General features: G+C 43.6%; 2 long non-coding RNA genes across 6 annotated transcripts; both read right to left on the minus strand.

Moving 5' to 3' along the window:
* Positions 1-295: 295 nt before the first annotated feature.
* Positions 296-12,628, minus strand: LOC137478818 (uncharacterized). 5 transcript variants are annotated; one of them, XR_011001820.1, is made up of 5 exons: positions 11,406-12,628; positions 10,317-10,532; positions 7,311-7,456; positions 4,470-4,771; positions 296-1,445 (listed from the first exon to the last, which is right to left on the minus strand). It is a non-coding gene; the product is annotated as an uncharacterized lncRNA (long non-coding RNA). The 5 variants fall into 5 exon arrangements; XR_011001818.1 differs by having other exon boundaries at positions 296-4,771; positions 11,406-11,552; positions 11,681-11,830; XR_011001819.1 differs by having other exon boundaries at positions 296-4,771; positions 10,317-10,661; positions 11,406-12,626.
* A 648-nt stretch (positions 12,629-13,276) lies between these two features.
* LOC137478820 (uncharacterized) lies at positions 13,277-17,377 on the minus strand. The gene is made up of 3 exons (XR_011001823.1): positions 17,051-17,377; positions 14,511-14,678; positions 13,277-13,571 (listed from the first exon to the last, which is right to left on the minus strand). It is a non-coding gene; the product is annotated as an uncharacterized lncRNA (long non-coding RNA).
* Positions 17,378-18,554: the final 1,177 nt, after the last annotated feature.

Raw genomic sequence — 18,554 nt, forward strand, 5'->3', positions numbered from 1 at the left:
ATGAGATTTACAGGAGATTTTGAATTCTGGTGTGAAATGAAAAATTTCCACATGGCAAGCAGAATTGCTCAAGTATTCTCAAAAATATCTGTGCTAGGGAAAACCTAAAAGTCTGGTTTTATTGTGGAAGCAGGCAGGAATGGGTCAAAAATGCAAATAGGCTTGCATGCAAAGCAAATAAAAATAGTCTTTGAAAGGAAAGAACATTAGTGGATGTTTCCTAATGGTCACCATTCACCCTGGTCATTTTTTGCACTCCACTTGCCAAAGGCATAAGGTTTTAATTTATAGTCAATGTAATGTTTGTAGTTTCATCTACTTGAACGATTCTTTGGGGAAAGGTTGCAATAGCTATATTCTGGGTTTAAATTGCATTTATTTTTTTTTTAACTAGAACAGAATCTTACCAAGGAGTGAAACTGGAAAGGATAAAATTAGATTCCTGAACCTTCATCTCTTTTTAGAAACAGACATGAAAAAAACTGCATTCAGTTTTGTTAAATATTTTTTCCACATCTGGTGTTCAGTCAAAACCATAAGAAAAGTGCTGGAAATCTCACAAGAAGGCTCGTACTCTTGTGATTTCCAGTCCAATTTTTGCAGCCACAGGAGATCTGTATAGTTCAGATAAGAATCTGAAGCAGAAGCCAAACCCAAACTGTGAACCTCCTGAGGCTCACCCCACCCACAACAGCTTATGTCTTTACCCATCATTTGCAGCAGATGTTCTCCCAAATTCTCCAGCGAGATAAATTCCATTAAAAGTTTCAGGAGAAAGATTATAAGATACATACAATACCAAATAAAAGTGTCTGGAGGAGCACATCATGGCCCATTAAACTATTGTTAAAGACCTTCATCCAGCAACATCTATTGATTAGAGCAGTTTGCTTCTCCTTAGGACTCATTTTTCCATGCTGAGCTTTGGGGGCTTTTTGATCTAAAGGCCACTGACGTCAAAGAGAGCATTTCCATTGTCTTCAGCAGGCTCCAGATCAAGCCCTTGACAAGCTGGTTCCCCCATAGGTCAGTCTGGAGAGTGGGTTTCTGCCAGCAGATTGTCCCTAGAACATTTCACTGTAGATTTACAATCTTTATAACATTTTTAAATGAAGTTCTATAGTTAGATTCATATGGTAAATCATAAATTACAGCAGACGCTGCAAGCTTGGGTTTGAGAGTTGGGATTTTTTTTTTCATTTTGCTCTCGGGAAACATATAGCTTTTTTCCATAGGAACTTTTCTCCAAATGCTAATTTTACCTGTTTTCTTCCTTTTTTTTTTTTTTTTTTCCCTCAACATGTGTCTTTTCACTGCCAAACTCCTCTGAGGAAGGTTGTGCCTGTGGCAGTGTTGGCGATGTGGGCAGGCAGGGACTCACCATCCTCTGTCTTGATGTTTGTTGGAAGGGCAGGAGGTGTTTTTGGGCTCTGCCTGGTACCAGACTAGTGAAAAATGAATGCAAGCCAAGAGTTTCAGAGTACTTTTCCCTTTTAAGGTGTATTTAAAGTTGAAGGAAGATCTCATGTCCAACTCTTCCATCAAACCCTTGAGGGATAAATCCCTGGAGCAAGGGATGATCCTGATGCAGAGCCTTGCACACATGAAGAGTGGTGCTAACTGGGACCTCAAGGATCTCAACATTTCCTGCAGTGGCCAGGCCATGTGAGAGCAGGACACAAGGGACAGTCCTCGGACACTCAAGTCCTAATTCAGATTCTCCTCTCCAGAGCCTAAATTTAAGAATTCAAGCAGTATTACTAGGCCCATCTGCAAAGTGAGAGCAATAATCCCACAATACCTTCACAGAAACACTGCGAGGCCACGAACTCTCTCTACACAGAGTAGTACTGTTCAGTAGTAAATGAAATCTGTTTTCACTTCCAAGGCTATGGCATAAATTACTATAGGCAGAAATCCAGCCTAGCAGGCAATGAACTGGATGGGGCCCACTCAGTTCCTTCCATCTTTAGCTTTGATTTTCATTGTTCTGTTTCATTAATAGAATTTCCTTTTTTTTCTTTTTTCCCTCCCCCCGCTGTAATTTTTCGAAGTTGCTAATTTGCCAGGAGAAAGAACAGCCTCAAAATTGCATACCAGCTCCTCCAAAGCACCCACAAGAATCTGAACAGTTTTTAGCAGACTCAGCATTTTCCTCTTTACTTCACAGCACTGGTGTATATATAGAAAAAGAGGCTGAAGAAAGTCTGTTGTTGTGTTTGCACTGGGGGGCCATAATCTGGCCACTTGTTTTCTGCTTAAAATATATTGCATTCTGCAGAGATTGTCCTTAAAATCAGGGTTATCCTCCCAAGTCAGTGGGGCTGTTATAATTGGCACCACAGGTTTTGAAGGACATAAATATCACCCCAAACCAGGCATAATCTGAGAATGCCTTAATTCATGCTATTGTTTCACTTATTCCTTTTATTTTTAAGGAGGGATACTCTGCTCAGATCTTCTCTGCAGGAAGGAGAATGGGGGACATGCTCAGGAAAACTGTAAGGAACAACAAAATCGTCCAGAGATTTTTCCAGCTCTCCCTCTTTGCTTTCCCATGTTCCCGGCCCCTAAATCCTACCAGGGACAAGCTCCACTGTTGCCCCCTTCTCTGATCAGTGGTGTCAAAGGCCGTGGATGAACAGGCATTTCATCACCTCTAGCTGCCCCTTCTGATTAATGATGTCTATGAAAGGCATTAACAGCAATAAATTTGATTCAAATCCTATTTTTTTCCCCAATAGCAGAGTTTGTGAGTGCATACAAGTGCTCCCTCTGGAAAGAGGACTGGAACGCTAAAAATAAATAAGATGAATGAGGGATTACAGGATAAAATGATGGCCACTTTCAGCCAAGCAGGATTCACTGCTGGAGGCTGAGTCTCCTCTGATGTTGAGAGAAGTAGAGAATCTGTTCCATAATTTTTGTTCCACCAAGCTCTCCTGAAAGTTCCACCTGACCATCTACTATTTCCTTGGGGCCCTGGCAGGGAGGATTTTTGATGTCAACCTCCGCAGGAGGAGCACGTCCTGATTGATGAGCTCAGAGTGCTGGGGTCTGTGGGGTTGGATAACCCAGGTTTTAGGGACTGAGGTGAGAAGGGTAGTGTGGAAACCATCACCTAATGCATCCCTTGCCAAAATTACCTCCTCCCAAACATGATTAAATCCTCACCAAGGCGGTTTCTGCAGGCAATTAGGAAAGGGCACATAGCAGGACATTATCCGCCTATATCTGAACTTGGGATTTCCATTGTGGTTTGGCTTTGCCTATCAAAAAGCCCTTGCTTTATCTCCACTTTTGAGATACAAACTCTCAGGCACAGAAAGGTTAAGAATGAGCCCAAGCCTCAGAGCCAGAAATAAAACTCATTAGTTCTTTGTCCACAGGGAGCCCTTTGCTTCCGTCTCATCCGAACTGCCGTACAAGCACCACTGTCAAAGGCATCTCAAAGGAGGAGATCAATTTTATAGTGGTTTTACTCTTTGAAAGCATGAACAGGCTCTCCATTAGGAGCTATAATTTATCTGTCTGTGACCACTGACTGCAGGTCTATGAAATGCATCTAAATGGATTGCACGGAGCCAGAAAACTCAACTCAAGTATGTATAGCACACATATAACAAAGCTCTGCAAGGCTGAAAGTGCAGAATATCAGCAAGTGCTCTGGTTTCTGGATTGATTTGGGAGGTAGGTAGGCTTAGCTGAGGGCTGTGGTTTCTAAATTGGACATGGTTACCTAAAACTATTGGAAATTTGAATTGCATGTCAGATGTCTGGAATAAATGGACTCAAGAGACATAAGAAAAAACATGTGGCCCAGTATTTTTCTCTTTTTTTAATGTATTTTGGAAACTGTTTAAATCTCATCTGGGACTTGTATAGTTTCTTTGTTTAGTAATTCAGAATTGAAATTCTTTATAAAGCTTTGCTAATCAAAAGGTAAAAACTTGATTGTTGCACACAGAGCCCTTCATCCTGAAACATGCCTGTACACTTTCCAAAAACATACTCTCCTTTCCAGAAAAGTAAATGATCCTTTGCAAACTAGGCAGTGCAGTTATTTTATTTACCTCAAGTAGACTGAATTTAAATTCCAAGTTGGGCCCTCATGGCCTGACCCTGTTTCTAACTCTGCCAAGAGCTGTTGTAGTTGGGCTGTTCCCCCCAGCTTCCTGGTGTAAGGCAGACTTTGGGCTGCACATCTTTAGCAAGACCATGCAATACAATGATGGAGATTTCAAGCCATAAATTTCTTGTGGACTGCAGTCACCTCTGGGGTGAACTGTATCACTTTGCCATGTCAAGGGCTGTATTGTCCCCGTGACACTGAAAGGGACACAAGAAAACACCTTTCTGTAGGCAGAGTGGCTTAACCTGAAGCAAGGAGGCAGAAATTGGGATGAAATGCTTCCCACCAAGGTGTGGCTTTGGTTCATAAAAAAGGAAAGGGAATTTTTCAGCCTTACCACATCTTGGAGATGGCACATGGCTTTCTGTGCTCTCCTTGGGGTCTCCAATCTCTGTTTTCCTCAACCTTCATTGTTTGCTTGGTCAACCAAGCAATCAACCTACTTCTGCATCTTTTTCCACATTCTTTACTTGGTGGATCTTCCCACTTCTGATGTTCTCTAGGAAGTTCCCAGAACAATGCAGATGTTTTTTAAAGCTTTTCTACTTCATATTTCTTATAGCATGCCCAAGCTGGACAAGAGATCCTATCTTTCTCTCTTAACCTGACAAAGACGCTAATGCTCAGGCCTAGAAAATGCTGGGAATGATATAAGGGCATAAAATATCACTTTTTGTTCTAGGATACCTCATCCTCTCCAGGATTTTGAATACAATGAAAAATAGCAGACAATCTGTGTAGGAGTCCAGGCAAAAGTTGCAGCTCCTCTCAGCAGAAACCTACAGTAGTTATTTCATCTGAGGTCATGTTTTCTAAAAGCCCTAAACTATACCAGCTAAAGCAAAGTTAATGGCAGAATATAAATGTCATTGGAAAGAATTACTGCTGTTTTATTTGCTGCTTTTGCGGACATTCAGGAATCTCCATGCAGGCTTTGTTTTGGATATATGGATATTCTGGTTTATGCAGTCTTGGCAGGGTTAAACTGCCGGGGATAGGAAAGGACATAAGCTCTTGGAAGGATTTGACACCCCTCTCTTTCCCACTCCCAGCATTCAGGTGTGCCAAGACATTATGGTTTCTTTTAGATCTGTATAATTAAATGAGTGATGAGGATTTTCTCACCAATATAAAACTAAATTATTTGTTGCTTAAAATAGAGCTGTACCCTCTCCAGTTCGTCAGCTGGTGTCAATCAGCCCGTTCTGGGACACTTCTTGGGAATAACACCAAGAAAATCAGGACAGCACAGTGCAACCCCAGCACCAGGATTGGGAAGGGAGCATTAGAGTGACCAGAAGAGAAGCAATTCTTGAAATACTATATATATATATATATATTTTGGGTTTTTTTTTTTTTTTTTTTTTTTTTTTTTTTTTTTTTTGGTGGCGTTTTAGTGTTCGGCCAGGAATTCTCACTCCGGGGGGCGGCTTGTGGAGATGTGGAGGACACAGAGTTGCTGAAGGGGAAGCCCACGCAGTTTTTCTCCCGGTTTAACAGACAGTCCGGGTTCATAGTTGCCAAATTTTGCGAGCAGGCAGTAAATTTACGAGCGGCAGGAGCGCACCGGGCTCCGGCTGCGGAGCTGCGCGGCCGCGGAGCCGGGGGACCGCGGCGGGACAGGAGCCGCTGTCCCTCGCTGAGCTGCAGGGCCGAAACCCAGTATAAATGGGGGGGAAACAGCTATAAAAAGCGGGGAAAACAAAGAGGAACAAAAGGGAAGGAGGGATTTCGGTCTCATCCCCTTCGTCCGCATTTTTAAGGCGATGAGATTACGCCGGTCCCTGAGCACGGCGGGGCTTGCAGCGGCAACACCTGAGTTGGGAAAGGAGGAGAGATGGGAAAGGAAAACTCTGGGGAGGGGGAATAAAGAGGCAAACGAAAAGTATCAAGAGAGAAATCCTATAAGGTTACGAAAAATAGTAACTTGTCCACAGGGTGTCACTCTTGACCCACATTTGGGCCAGCACCCGGCCTGGTCTGTAGCCCCAGGAAATTGGGGATTTTTAGCTCCCCAAGAAGTCTCCAAAAAGGCAGAAGTCTCAAAAAAGGGCAGACTAGCACCTCTGGGTGTGCTGGCCTGGACAGTCACCTGCCTGGCTGCTCCTGACCTTGCTTGCCCACCTGGCTGCCTTCCTTGCCCATGTTGCACCTTGCCTTTCCCTGTACACAGAGCACAGTTTGAACTGTGTCTTCCTTAGGCCAGGCTCACAGCCCACCATGGAAAAGGGGATGAAGAGCGGAAAAAATCACTCTTCCCCACAGCCAAACTCTTTCTCACCATTCTTGTACAAACTTCTGCCATTCTCTTTCAATGCTTCAGGGGTGGTTTAGCGTCACATGAAATTCCCCTATCATCCCATGTTAGTCTGCTCCTTCCCTGCAGGAAACCTCCTGTTTCTCAGTCACTTCCTCATGAAAGATGCTGCATTACAGCTTTATGGTGAGCCCCAAACCGGAATAAATCAAGTGCTGATAATCCTTTGCTTTTGGTAGCTGTAACTCAGCAGAGATTAAAGAGGTTCTTAGGTTAAGGAGAAATCCTATGAGTTCCCACCTTGTTTTCTACATTAAATTGTAGGCTTCTGCAGCCATGAGGGCAAAGCTGAGGGCTGCCTGAAAGCAGGGAGAGCCCTGACCTTTGGTGGGATGTGGTGCAGAGGCCAGGCAAGGCAGGACTACCTGCCTGCATTGCCTGTGCCAGCTGAAAGGCCAGTTGATGCGTTAGCCTTCCCAGCACAGGCACAGGGAACTGCGGTCATCCAGCAGGCATGGAGGGGCTTCGGGCTGACATGGATGCTGGGGTCAGCAGCACAGCAGCCAAAGTACAGGCTGCAACTTTTACAAAGCATCAGCAGAGCATGAATTATGGTGTGTCCTCCTGGCAAGGTTCCTGGAGCAGAGGACACACCAGCAAGAGAGCTATCTCCTCTTCCAGGGCTGGTTGGGACAGGATTTGTGTGTAGTGTGTACAGCACATAATTCATCAGGCTATCACTTACAGAGCATGAGCTCAGCACTGCAGCACTCTCTGACATTTTGAAATATTCTGCTGGGGGCCCAGCAGTTTACTGGGAGCATTGCACAAGATATATCCCAAAAGGGATGCTGCCCTCCTCTTGCACGACTCAACTCTCTGTAGGGAGGTGTGCCCCTGAAAAGCCCACATTAATCCTACCTGTCTATGCTCCCTTGTTCATGCAGTGACTTCACTCTTCTGCCCCAGGACAATATTTGTAAGTGTGCTCAGTAACATTTTAAACACTTCTCCATTTTCTTTCAGGCCATCCTGAATGTGTCTACCCTGAGCTTTTATGGAAACACCTGCAATATGTAAACGCAAACATATAAATCTCTGTAATGCGAAGAAACAGATTCATGAAGCTGCACAAGAATGCAGCCATATGACTGCAAAACTTCATTTATAAGTATCTAAATATAGATCATGCAAGCAGCAAACCCAGCCTTCAATTTTAAAAGCGAGGGCATAGGGGAGAGCGCAGAGTCAGCACTTCTTAAATAAGAAGTTCTTCTTGTACTAATTCATTTACAGCGGCATCTTCCTTTGACACAGCAAATTTGCATCACCGAATCCTGATCACAGAGACATAAAGATTTTTATGGGAGTCGGAAATAGCCTCCATGCAGGCGCTGCTGTGGAAGCACTGCACCACCACCGACCTCTGCGCCCAGACAAGGGCACACTGCAGTTTTTGCACCAAGTGCTGTGCAGGCTTTGCTCCTCCGGGTGCTTTGATCACATCCCATTTCCATTCCCTGGTTCCAGTTTGCTCAAGTTATTTCCCAGCACCAGGGGCTGTGATTGCCCATGATCCCATGCACAGAATGTGCAGGCTGAGCAGAGAATGCTGGACACATCCTCTGTTCCACCTGCCCACACCTGCAGCTCAACTGTTTAGGATGATGGGGATGTCATAGTCTGGATGATATTCCTTCATCAGGAATTACAGTGACAGGACAAGGGGGAATGGCTTCAAACTGAGAGGGGAGGTTTAGGTGAGATGTTAGGAAGAAATTCTTCCCTGTGAGGGTGGTAAGGCCCTGGCACAGGTAGCCCAGAGAAGTGGATGTGTGGATGACACATCCCTGGAAGTGTGCGAGGCCAGGCTGCTAGTTCAGGCTTGGAGCAACCCGTTTTCATGGAAAGTTTCTCCCTAGAAGATTTTTAAGGTCCCTTCCAACACAAACCATGTGAGGATCCTATGATTCTATATCCCACACATCATTGTATGGCTGTCTATTGCCAATATCTGGGCTACCATTAGGCATGAAACTTTCTCAAATCATTCTTCTAGCCTTGCAGTTTCCATAGAAATAGATTTTAAATTTAGAAAAAGTCAACTGTCCTTTGAAAATTACGGAGAACTCTGCAGAGAGACAGTGGAAAGTGTCCCATCCAACTTCCCCTGGTCAAACAGTGGGGCAGTTTTGCAGGACTCAATGATTCTCCATGTTTGCACAAGGAATAACCTCACAAACCCACCTGCCAGGGTTTGAGCAGAGAGCAGTGCGAGGAACTGAGCCCTTGAGAGCCAAAACTTTAATAACCTGAAATTATCCTTGTTCTGGGTTTACAGGAACCACTTCCTAAACCGTGAGGATTGTGTCCAACTCACAGCCAAGACTGGATCCAGCTGCAGGGAACAGGAGATGTCTGGGGAAATTACTACCTCCCCCTGGACATCTACCCCAGTGCAGGAGTGGTGGTGAGAAAAGCTTTAAACAGACCCAAAAGGGAAGCACTTTTCCAACCTGAATCCTCACCTGGGAAAGCACTGCTGTTTAGGAATGGGATTTAGGTCTCATAGCATCAACAGGACCTAAGCAGATGCTTGAATGAATCCCTACATCTAAATCACCACAGAGACTGCTCTGCAAATTCCTAAACATTTTCCACTGGAATAATCAGAAGATCACACATTTTCTAAATATTGCATAAGTTGGCTAGTTGCTTGAATTTAAAATTTTGGGGCAAGGATCTGTGTCATTATCAACAAAATCTGAAATTATTATAGAACATTTTTCACACTCTCTTTCTTGCTCACTGATTTCCTATTTAATAAACATAAAGAACATTAACTGGTATTTGTTTTCAGCCAAATGTTGAAGCACTGAGGTTTTCTTACAGAAGAAAAATCAAGTCACGACTGTTTATGTTGGATGGGACATACAATGGAACACTGTGATGTTCTCAGATCAGGACATCCAGCTGAAGCTGCTGGACTTTGGCACATTGGTGTGATCCCAGAACACAGTGCTGCATTTTGATTACCCCCATCAGATTTTTCCATAGTAAATTTGAGATTTTCACGTGGAAACTTCCTTTTTTTTTGTTTTTTTTTTTTTTTTTTTTCAATTAAAAAACCCCAAACACACAGAAATCTGGTCTACACATCATGTACTAGGCTGAAGACCCAGTATATGACCAAAGAACACCCACCACAACCATTCTGCATTTTATCTATTAAAAATACATCTGTATTAGCAGCAGTTTTCTGTGCTCAAGCCTGTGCTCCCTAATGTGTTTAAGAGCACTTTCTGCCTTTGTGTTTGGCCAAAATCCCAGCAGGACAACCACAACTGCTCCACTCACACAGTCACGGGGCAGGCAAGAAGCAAAGGTGCCATCAGATGGGAGGAGATGACAGAGGTCTGCCAAAAACTGGCCAGGGGCAAAGCAGCTCTTCCTCCCAACCAAAAAGTGTGAGCAGAGGCTGTTAGACCCCCTGAAATCCAGAAATGGAGGAGGCTGCAGCTACTTCATGCTCCAAAGCCCAGCTTCTTGCAGCCACTCAACACACAGAGGCAACACATTAATTATAATATATATATCTCTCCAAGAATGACCTGGTAACTGTAAAAAAGTACCTGTATTATGATACTTTACTACTGTGCTTTTGTTGGACTCACTCTGCAGTTACAAAGTGGTTGCTAAGGAAAACCAATCTCTTGGTTTTGCCATGAGCAATTTAACTCAGGTTACCAACATGATGGTTACACAGGGCCAAGGCTAACACTGGCACCCAACCATATTATCCATCTCTCAGTTGTGGCTCCCCAGTAATGAATGCTCTGCCTCACGTTACATACCCACAAGCTCAGGGAACAAACAGTACCAGAAACCCAACTGTGCTACAGGAAGGAAAACCCCAGGAGCAGACACCTTGTGTGGGTTGTGGTTCCTTTCATGGGATTCCTGGTTTTGATAAAAAGGCAGAGCTGGTTCTCCTCTTGCTCCATGGGGAAGGTTTGTGGACAAGTACCTTTGCCACCCGTAGGTTTTGTGTACACCTTGCTTTTCTCACCTCTCAGATTTGGTTTTCTTGTGGCTGCTCAACACCTGACTGCAGCACTGCAACAGTCTTGGGTACCATAAAATCTGGAGCAAGAATCCACTGACAACTTTGGAATTACTTTTTAGGCAGCAGGATTTAATCCATGGTACACAGGGGGATCTCCTTGCCATGGGACTGTGTTCAATACTCTCTGCCATTTGACTCGCCCATCTCTGATACACAGAAAACACAAACACTAGAAATGATGGGGCAGATCATGGGTCTCTTGCTCCTCATCTGAGGCACAAAAAACACAGGCAAAAGCTCCTTAGTGTTCACATCTGTCCCACTGCTACATGTTAAAAACACTGCCAGGAAACCATATTTAACACTGTGCTGTTTTCTCAAAGTAGGAGAAAGAGAAAAACAATTACAGGGACTTTGGAATATTTAGATCACATCTAAAACAAGGTAAGAAAAAATGGCAGGAGAATCTGCCATTTCTGTTCTTTCCTATTACCTTTGGCCTAGGCATTCCCACCTCCTCCCACTGGGGAAATCACCATGACTTTCCAGTCATGAGGCCAGCACAAAGAGGTGACTATAGGAGTATAGGAGTTCCAGTGCCAGTGGTGGTAACCAGGGAATTGGTTTAGACTGATGAGAAACATAAATCTGTGGTCCCTGTCAGCCCAGAACACAAGAAAATGGTTTTTTTTTTCAGGTTTTTCTTCCATCCTGCTCAGGGACATGGGAATAGGAGCAATATTTGCATTTTATTGCCTATTCTGGGTTACAAAAGCACAACTAAGGACTTCAAAATTGGAGGCTGCTTCTTAAAATTGCTGCCTGCATGGTGCCAGTGTTAGGAATGGTTGTTCATTGTCCTTGCCTGGAAAAGCGGTCACACTCCCTTGCCTTTTCCTGCTTTCCTCATGCTGGGAGGTGCTAACACTTGTCGGGATAAGGATACTTACCCAAAAAACTCAGCAAGGCTGGATCCCAGTGGGAAACAATGGGTAAATGCTGGTGGTGGGTCATCCACACTGTCTTATCCTAGAAGGAACAACAATCTCTAGCCCTGCAGGTGAACCTTAGCCAGCTCTAGCTGAACCTTCTTGGCCCTTAATAACAAAGCAGGGCTCATTAGACTAAATTAGAGCCATCAACCAGAAATTTAGGCTTCAGATCATTAAGAGGTGCTAATGGCAGCCTACAGGCATCCTCTACCCAAACCTCTTTCATATCCTACCTTGATGCTGGTGTGAATGATGGCTCCACACTCTCACCTGTCTTTGCCACCTGTAACAACACTTTCACAAACATGATCAAAAGTTCTGTGCAAATCAGTTCTGGACTGTTTTGTTTCAAGTCTGAAAAAAAATCAAAACAAAAGGGATCTTCAGTATTAAAATAACAGTTTATTTGCTATAGCTGAGGCAGCTTCTGGCCATTGCTGCCTTCTGCAACATCACAGAGATGTCCCATGCTCTGAACAAGCAGAGAGCACCTACCCCAAAGCCACCCCACAACCATGAGAATGCACCAAAGCTGTGCTCCTCCATTTCACGTTAAAATTACAGATTTAACTGTATCATAATTTACCACACTTGATTCTTCAGCATCCAATCTTTTCCTTATTTTCAACATCCCCACATTTTTCATTTTCTTTCCCCATCACATATTCATTGGATGCTGTACAAACAAGTATAGATTTAAAGTGTCCCTGTAACATTTTACTTATTCCGTGACTTAATAATAAAAAGAGCACTGAATAGAAAGGCTAGAGTTCAATTTCTGGGCTCTATTGCCACTTGCAAGCTGCACTCTCCCACAGCTCCTTGCTTGAAATACAGCCACCCATTCAGCTTTATGCTGCCTCTGGAGCAATAAAACTGCACTTTGCTGGAAGAATTTAAATCGTTCTACACCAATGCAGAGATCTTTAAAAAAGAAATCTAAAAATGTAAAAAGTGAGGGTCAAAGCAAAACTCTGGATTTTACCAAGTGGGTAAATTTTCCAAGAAAATTTTCCTTTGTTTTCAGAAGTGAAAAGGGACCTTTTTTTTTTTTGGATGGGGATTTTTATTTAAAAAGACCCCAGCAATGTAAAACTTGTAGAATGAGAATTAAAAACAAAAATCTACCTTATGTGAAAATCTCCATCATATTGATGCAATTTAGACTGCAGGAGCCTATAACCCAGACTCTGCTCCGGGGGTTGTGCTCATGTGGGATGTGAGGGCAGTTCTTTATAGCATTAATGTGGCTGATGTGCAGCAGGACGTGATCCCCTGCTCCAAACCAAGGGGAACAACATCAGGTCTGAGCATCTTGCTGGCGCAGGATGGTCATTATTTGAAAAGTGTCACAGTGCAATGAGCAGGCCAGGGAGGGGACATTTCCATGTTCTGTTGCCTGTGGTTTGGCATTTCTCTGCCAGGTGCTTGTTTTTCTCCATGTTTTCTTTGTCTGCTTTGGATTGAGTGTCCCTGGAGGAGAGCTCACTTCTGCGCAGTGCAAAGCACCACGGAGGCCTGGCTGCACCTGGCTTTCTAGGAGGGAAATTAAGCAATTGCAAATCGTTGCTCTTATTTTTTGGCAATTTCAATGCCAAAGTTCTGTTTTTCTTCAAAGCTAAAGGTCAACGATTAATTGAAAACTTGTATTTTCCCCAAAATTATGGACTAGGGAAATAATACAGAGGCAGTGAGCCCAATTCCATTCTCCTTTATACCTTTGTAAAGCTGAAACAGCTCACTCTGTTTGCACCAAGTCTCTGCCTTCTGATTTCTTCTGGCCTGTCCCAGAGCTGTTCTGGGGGCTGCAGATGCAGCACTGACTTTCTATGGATCCAGGTCCTTCCACGACCCATGTATGTGTTGCCCTCCCACTTGGACCTGCTAAGCTGGACACCAGCACTCCACAGCCCAGGAAACATCTTATCTGGGGTTCAAAAGTCCTGAAAGTGCAGGGTTGATGATGTACATGGTGACAGATGATGTGATTCTTGGGGATGTCCTGTGCAGGGCCACAACTTGGACTTGATGATCCTTGTGGGCACCTTCCAAATCAGGATATTCTGTGATTCCATGTATGAGATGATGCACTGATTTAAACCTTCCTGGATGAAGGTGTTGAACCTGTGAGAGATCACAAACATTTTAGTAGAGTACAGATTTTACAGTCCATTATGGACACTGCTGTGTTTTTATTATTAATGCGTCTTGTAAAATAACATATTTAGCTAAGCTTACTAATTCCTTGAAACTCAAATCATTTAAGCTGTCTAACCTTGTTCAGGATAATTATTTCTATCCATTATCCATCATGTTAAAAATGACAGCTCTGGGACAAGGAAGCTTTTCAAGCAAATGTTTTAAGACAGTGTTTTAGGTTGCAGGCACTAGCAAATGTTAATTAAATTAGATAAACAATGACTCAGAGTAGCTGTGCAACACTAGAAAGATGGGAGGTAATGGGGGAAGGAATTTGGCAGCTCACAGGTCAAAGCAGCTTTTTTGGAACCAAGAATCTGTCCCTCAAGTAAGTACCTTGCCTGAATTCAACAGGATGGCAGGAACTGGTGTCTTTTTACTTTTACAGCTCCAGACAGCATTTGTGTGGGCTTGCTGAGTGTGGTTCTGCCAGGGCATGTGGTCCACACTACCTGTGTAAGTCATCCTCCAGGCCTGTCTGCCAGCCTTGGTGACATGATCATATTGTCCTCCAACAGCATCCTTTCCCCTGGGTTTGGTCAGTCCTGAGACTGTGGGTCCAGGCTGAGCACTGGATTGTCACATTTGGTAGCAGTCTAATGCACTGAATCAAACCCTTGCAAGAGTAAAGCTCAAAAGTGACCTCCAGGCCTGGGAATCTCCTGATAATTCCTGTGACGTGGCCATCCTTAATCTGTACAGCAAGGCAGCTAAATACTACTAATACTTAATGCATCAATCTTGTATGACTCTTCTTGCAGTGTAAAATAACATTTTGGACATCAAAGCACCAAAAAGAAGATTTTTCTCCTGAGGACTTGTTGCACTAAAGATCCCAAATCAAATATCTGGGTTCAAGCTTACCCTAAGAGAAGAGGCTAGAACTGAGATCCTCATTTTTGATGAGAAAGCGAGTGACTTGCTGATGTGAGGGGTTCCTGGTGTCCCACACTGACCCACACCCAGGTCCCGCAGGGGGATGGGGCTCATCCTTTGGAGGAATTTTGGAGAGGATTTGTTCCATTGCTGCACCTGTGGAGTTTGAACAGGGAGACAGAATTCTATGAGTGAAGCAGGGGTGCACCTGTATTGGGGCGGGATGAAAGGAAAAGGGAAGAAAGTCACAAAGCACTTTTAAAACAATTAGTGTTAAAGGAGTATATGGGACACTTATAAGTGTTAAGTCTTTTACATCTTTTAGCCCACAAGAGAGGTTCTTATGCTTGTTCCTGAGGTCTTTTGCCCCCAGCTGCATCAGAATGGCTCTTGTGCTCTGCTGGCTCAATCACCATTGAAGGGAGTGCAGAAGGGAGTAAAGGGTGGCCTGTCTGGTGCCCACAGAGAATGACCAATGCCGACTCCTGCAGCGACCAGGAAGCAAAGGCTTTGGGAATGAGTTGGCAAATAAGCCAGAGAACTACAGCTCTCCCAAATGAAACCAGAAACTGCTCAACTATTCTAATCCCTGCACATCTCTCAGGTCATGCTCTTCCAAGCGTTCAGCTGACTTGCCTTTCTTTCTGGAAGCAGCAGTGCTGCAGTCCCCTACCATGCACATCCCTGAGGAGGACCCGTGGTGCCCTCACCCTCAGCATTGCTGTGAATTCAGCCAAGTGTTGGGTTTTATACCACAGAGATACTGATCTGTCCAAACTTTCTTCACCTGCTCTGATCATTTCAGCTCATTGGGGACACACACCTCCATGCCACTGCCCAACTAATTAGTTGCTTCACTGGCTGCATTCTACAATTCTTCAGTGATGGGTCCCCATCTGACATCTTATGACAACTGATTAGTAAAGTAGGCCACGAGTTTAAGAAATAGGTAATTTAGGCACCACTTGCTATTAACTGTTTGCATGCTCTTGTTTGTTTTCTTGTTTTTAGGAAATTTTTACCCTTCAATATAAATATCAAGGGAGGAGAAGTGATCTAGCAATTTTTCAAAACAAGATGCAGTGAATCTTAAGATCATTTCAATAACAAGCCCTGCAGAGGCCATAAGGGAATATATATCCTTACCGCAACACTATATATTATCGAAGTCTAGATAACAAGGCAAGATCAAAAATTGCTGCCTGTCCTGTAGTCTTGGGCCAGAACAAGATGCAAGCTAATTAATTAACTAGAATTAAGTCAAAACATCCTGTCTTCACCCCAAGTTTCCCCTGCCAACAAAGCAGAAAAGAAACAATAAATAAAATTGAAGGTTTAAGTGCACTGAACACTTCTCTCCAGGTTAAAAGGATGTCAGCAAGCTACAGCACCACAGCGGTTAAATGTTGTTGAAGATTTGACTGCCTTTGGTCTGGGATTTGCTCTCGCTTCAGAGCTGGTCAAACCAATCTTTCCAAAACACTGACTTCTGAACTTTTGCCAGAGGTGCCTCTCTCCGGTGACCAGGCAAATGACATGTTAAACCTGTCAGTTCAGAATAAGCAGAAAAGTGTGCATCCGCCATGGGGAGGGCATTTAAAGGCACAGGGCTTCCTTTGCTGGGTGAGGTGGAGGCCTTGCTTATGTACCTGGAGGCTTAGGAACATTTGGGGAGAGCACTGGGACTCCATTACCAGTAGGCTTTCTCCATCCCAGTGGGGTGGAGAGAGCTACCCCAATTTTAAAATTCATTTTTCTAGAAGACAGAACCCTGCTCTTGCAGGATGATGCACAATCTGAATTCAGGGAATCCCAAAAGATAAAGAATGGGAAAGAATAAAAATCAAGCTGCTACCAAAAAGAAATGAGAGGCAAAAACCTTACAGGTTTTTTGTTCACGTACAGGCCACCCCTAGCTAAGGATCTCAAGTAATTTCTAGCCTAAGCCACTCTTGACAACATGTTCAGCTTTCCTAATAATTTTGAGGGAACTGTGACCACTGGTGACACAGGTTGTGGTCACATTACTGCAGTGGTCAGTCCAGAATTTATAAGATACAAGGAGTCAACAGAAACTACCGATGATCCTGGTTTTAGCATCATGGTTTAGAGGCAGAATCACAGACAACTTGTGCTCCTCTTGAACTAAACAGTCCCAGTGGAATACAGCAAAGGAGTCTTTCTTTACTTCTTTGAACAAACACTTCTAAAGAAGTTCCCTCTATTACACATTAGTAAACAAATGTCTGCATGAACCTCTGGTGTCAGATCAGGATAGCTGGACTGCTCTAGCTGGGAAGCTGAACATTTGTTTTGCTGTGACCTGTGGTCCAGCCTAACACAAACTAGACTCACAGCAGACCCACAGCTGAAATGATTCTGCTGCCACCAACCTGAGGTCTCATCCCATCCATGGAGAAGGTGATCCACTCCCATCCATCCATCCATCCATCCATCCATCCATCCATCCATCCATTCATCCTCTCTTTATTTATACAAAGTCACTTAGCTTGGCATTGCCATCTCACCTGCAAGAAGCAACATGGGTCCAGAGCAAAGTCTGAGCCTGCGTCTTCACCCTGGGGCATAAAATCAGCCAAGATGTATCTCCAGCTCTTTCAATATTTATATACAGCTGGGGGTAAGTGGTCCCAGAGCTGGCAAGGCACAGAAAACAAACATCTCAATTTTTCACCATACATAATCATGCCAGTACCAGGATGAGGTTCCAATGCTGAGTCAAGACATCCGGAGAGGTTCACCACCGGTAGAAGTTGAACTCAAGTAGACATGAGATGTCAGTATGCAGAGGAGAGAAGTTGGAGTAGGTGGCCAAAGCATGCATTGACGTTTGAGCTTCTATTAAAAAAAAAAAAAAAAAGAGAAAAAAAAAAAAAAAAGGAGAAGAATCCACAAGTACATTCAGCTCTCTCATAGCAGTAATTATCACTTCCAGCCATCCCCAGTTGGCTGGAAGACTGCATCCCATCCTGCCAGATACTGACCTGGCCTTAGTTTTTCACACCTTGGTCACTTGGCTGTATTACAGCAAACCGATATACCTGGGCATGAAGCCTGCAACACTTAGGAAAGTCCAAACAGCACAAAATGTTACAGAAAACCTCTTCAGCGACACTCTCTGCCACAAATACATCACAGCTATCCTCAACTGTCTATAATAGCTTCACAATTTTAATTTGGAGGCTTGTTCAAGTTTTTAAACCTTTTCTTTCTGATGCTCCTTGGCCTGAAGTTAGTATTTATGAAAAACTATGTGAAACTATTGGATAAAAACCATGGACAAGAAACATGCTTCTTTGTTGCAGTGCAAACTTTTACAGCAGGTGTAAAGCTTGTCTAAGTGGGAGACTGAACCTTTGCATGAGCATGGTATGAACTTGCTTAATCATAGATGATTGTGTGTGCTGTAAACAGGAGTCATCCCCCTCTCTCAGCCAAGAACACTTGTAATTGCTTGATGAATATGTAGTATAAAAATAAATAAATCAGAAAAGCTCTGGAGGAAGGCACCGAGCTCTCCTCTAGCATGGATTCAGTTGCAGGTATTGCTTTTATTGGTGCTTCTGGCTCACACGGACCCTCCCCTCACTCAAAACAGATATGAGTAAGCAAATAAATTAGTTGCAGGCTGCTGAGACAGTCAGCAAGATGCCGTCAAAGGGAGTTCCCCAATGATCTACTCTCTGCATCTCTCATTTGTAACCAGAATCTACAGTAAGTCAATTTTTAGTTATTTGAGATGAATAACAACTAGACTGCTACAGTTGTTTAAAGCCATTAGGGGTAGTTACATCTCATCACATTCAGATCTCTCTCTCCTCCCAGATCTAAAGGGTTTGAGCAAAAATCAAAGAATCCTGTGTTTAATGTCAGGAAAACTATGCAAGCTGTAGGTGACTGGTAAAAAAACACCTTTGTGTTTACATTTGAGTTCTTGACTTGTCTGAATAACGACAATAAAAAAGAGAAGGCTTCACCTTAAATTTCTAAGACATGGCTGACACAAAGAGG

The sequence above is a fragment of the Anomalospiza imberbis genome, chromosome 9, assembly GCF_031753505.1.
Source record: "Anomalospiza imberbis isolate Cuckoo-Finch-1a 21T00152 chromosome 9, ASM3175350v1, whole genome shotgun sequence".
Taxonomy (NCBI): domain Eukaryota; kingdom Metazoa; phylum Chordata; class Aves; order Passeriformes; family Viduidae; genus Anomalospiza; species Anomalospiza imberbis.